Source organism: Chaetodon auriga, chromosome 16 (genome assembly GCF_051107435.1).
Source record: "Chaetodon auriga isolate fChaAug3 chromosome 16, fChaAug3.hap1, whole genome shotgun sequence".
In the NCBI taxonomy this organism is placed as follows: Eukaryota; Metazoa; Chordata; class Actinopteri; order Chaetodontiformes; family Chaetodontidae; genus Chaetodon; species Chaetodon auriga.
The window spans coordinates 14211143-14215080 of record NC_135089.1 but is presented as its reverse complement, the minus strand read 5'-3'; positions in this window follow the sequence as shown (position 1 = coordinate 14215080).

Here is a 3938-nt window from a genome sequence, read left to right as displayed (position 1 = left end):
AACGAGCGAGCGGCCTGAGTGCGTCAAGTCAGACAGAGCATACCGGAAGTCAGCTTTACGATTTCACGATAAAGCTACACAAGATGATGAATTACGAAAACTTAGCTTTTCAATCATGTCAAAATGACACATTCAAGGTCTCCTTAAAGTCTAGTCAGTAAGTCAGGATGAACAAGACACTACCTCAAACACAGAACTTCATCACTAACTCAATAGCACCAATCCAACAGACAGCTCAGTGGCCAAATGCCAAAGAACACGGGTTCAGGTTGTTGTAACACAGACCTGAAACACTGAGAGAGACAGCGCTCTTCCAAAAAAAGAGGCCAGAGGAAGTCAGAGAACCTAACAATGGGTTTTTAATTTTTTTTAAATGATAGCTTTCAGGATTTTCTAACAGTTTTACACATTAAAAAGCACTGCTTATCCTGTGAGAAAAAGTTGTACGATGTCTTCAGTGGCTCTGGAAAGAGCTTTCTAAAGTTCATCACGTTTATCTCGAATGTTTAAACATTAGGATATCTCAGCCTCTTGTTTGTCACTACTTTCACAATGAGCTCAGTTATGATATCTGTTAATCTTATAGACAATAGAGAAGTATGTTAACACGAGAAACAAGGTCAAACTCATTATGATGTCTTGTTGGTTTACTTGATGTACATGAAACACCAATGAACACAAGTCGCACATAGATCTTCATACACAGTGACTCAGATTCTGGCTTCACTATCATCATATTCCTAGATGACTAACTTTAGGTTTAGCATTTTATCTACTCTACATGTACAGTTCCACATTTTAACTTAAATTTCACATTATATTTCTTCATTAATTTGTTGTATTATCTTTCCTCCTTAAACAGAGATCCAAACACCACATTCCCATAAACAGTACTGACGAATGCCGTCAGTGTCCCCTATGGTAGCCACATTTTCTTTTGTACTTTGATTTGTACAGTCACATACATACATAATTACCATACCGGTAATTTTATTTTGGAAATGTGAACCGGAAGTTCAAACTTTGCTATAGCCCACTTGACCTAAGTCCGCAGCAGGACCTGGTGCTAGAATTTAATAATGACAATGCACTCTGTAAAAATGAAATAAAATGCTTCACAATCCAGACGAATAATAGAAATCATACACGACTAGACCCTTTTAAACCTTAACTGTTGATTATTTTAAAGTTAGAAGTTGAAGGTCCAGTTTGATAAATACGATTTCCCACCTAGAATAAAAGTACATAAAACATTTTTGTTTTTCTAGCAGCTCTTGAGGGAGCAGCTCAATTTCTCTGAACACTGGCAGCGAAAATGCATCTTCTTCTACAAGTTTTTTTTTTTTCTGTTTTCAAAGCATTGGTGCTCAGGTGGTCTACTTCCATCCGTACTGTACTGTCCGAAGAGGGTCAGCATATGAGAACACAAGTTGGTTTAAACTGTAGAGGAAACTGAGTCAACAGAGGGAGAATCAACCATTGTAATTCAAGAAGCTGCAAAACGGCTTCATTGGTTTTAATAATTATTTGCACTTCTGAAATAAGCTTTTATTAACAACAGTCAAATAATCAGGAATATTCAGAATGCTGGTCAAGAGTCTGCAGGATCTTTGATAGCATATACAGGATCCATCTGGATGCAGCTTAAAACATGGTCAGAAAAAGGAATGAAATCCATGAGAGGACCTTGAAGTCATTTAATCAAGACTGGGAGCAATTCAGCTCTCCATGGTCAGACTTTTATCAGGTACTTGCAGCAAATACACTTGACTCTGCAAAAGAGATGAGCTGAGTCACAAAATCTTCTTGCAGTGACATTCCTGATTGGTGTGTTGTGAGCTGTACTGTCTTAAAAAAAACTTTTAATTTAATGGAAAATTATTTGCAAAGGTAGATTGCTTCCTGTATAAGATTAAAAATATCATCAACGGGTAAGAATTTATTTTCGACAAGACTAATGCTTTAAGATAAGAGGGGAGGGTGTTAGCAGACCCCACAGATAGAACAGCATGTGATGTATGACAATCACTTCTGGACATAAAGAAAAGGGACGCAGTTGAGAGCAAACATCTTTCACTTGAACTTTCTTTCAGTTAGACAAGTGCAGCTTGGGCTATTGTCTGCTGTGAAGAGGATTAACAATGGAGACAAAAACTGGTCAATGAAGCATAAAGACTGGGTGGATAAAGGACCCGCAGCTCCAAAGCCAAATGAAACAGTGCTACCTCCATATTTAACAGCGACTCACAGTGTGTACCTGTGATCAGGCCCAAATGATCAAACCTCTTTAAAATGCCACTATGAAAGAGTGACGGCAGCGTTAATCAAGACAATGAAAGTCAGATGTAGAGTGAATGAACGGCAAGCTAAACTTTTAAACCTACCACAATGACTGTTGACTACATATCCAAACGTTGGCTGGACTGGTTTGATCAGCATAAAGCTTCGGCTGTCTTTCTTGTTTCTTTCTGTAGGTGGCAGTGAAATACTGACAATATTTACATTTCACACCATTCATCAGGTTTCTTCAGACTCACAGCAGAAGGTGGGTGGTCCTGTGAGGGTCCCCCCTGGGTTTGAGGTTTAGACCTGCTGCTTGGTACTGCACCAAAAGCGGACAAAGCAGACTCACATGGACTTGGATAAACCTGGTTTGAGTGGTGACATATACATAAGCATCCAGTTTTCTCAGCATGTAAAATAAGAAAATCTCACGTCACTGAATTTGCTTGGTTTCACTGGATCTTTGTGTTATTTTGGTTGCTGTTATTTGGTTCTTAAGTAACCATCTCATTTAAAACATTCATTATTCATTCATTACTCCTCAGGTAAGTGACAGAAGCTCATTCGAGTAATTTGGGATTTACTAAAACTTTTTTTCTCCTGCCAATGATGGACAGGATGCTTGACATGATGACAGAGCAAAAGCGGTATTCACATGTGGAGTTTTTAATGCAGAGAGGAGTGAGACAACCCCATCCTGTGGCATGTCAAGTCAAGTGAGACACCAGTTGCTTGTCTGATTCCTTATGACACACCAGTGCACAGTAATCATGGTTGAGGAGATTGTACTTTTCCTAAAACCTTGTTCATTGTTTCTCATGAAACACTCATTGAAAACAGTCTTACAGACAGGCTGCATGTGAAAGAGGCTTTGGTTAGTCGAGATTCTGGTCTTAACGGCTCCGAGCAGTCAGCCAGAACTCGTTCTACACCAACTGGCTTTTGTTTATGGGCACTTCAGAGGCGTGCTTAAGTATCATACTTTTCTTTTAAGCTGTAAAATTTCTATCAACAGTAAAATGTAAAACAAGGAGAACTAGTTTTGTGGGCTTCTTGGTATCAAACAAATAGGATTCCCACCCTTCTGAGTATCTGTGTGTACTCACATATACAACCATTGTTGGCTCTTTTAGACCATTGCTTAACAGAGGAAATGAAGAACAGTACCACAGATTCCAATGTGTGGTTGCAAAGCTAAAACTACATTTTCCCCCGAGGCATACAGTGGCCATTTTGTTTTTAGAACAAGCAGCTTGCACTGAGAGCTGCCAAAGGGCAAATCTGGACAAAGACATTAGTGTTAGTGATTCAACACGTAAGTACAAATCTGGAGCAGACAAGGTTATGTTCGTCACATAATGTCACAGATACTCCGACACAAACATCTCACAAGATACGGAAGGCATTTCCATTTTTGTTAAGTAAATTTGCTTACTACACTCCCTCTAAGTCCAACCCGATTCCAAAAACATACCTAAAACAGAGTGTAATCATTTGCAAATTAATAGCATTTCACAACAACTGTTCTTCATTGTGCTCCCGAGGCCATGTAGTAAGTAGTTGGAATCAGGGTTGAAGTAATTATTAAATCTCAAATGTGTGTAATTTAAGTGTTATTTTAAGTGTTTTTGAAAAGCAAACAAATGAAGCAAACT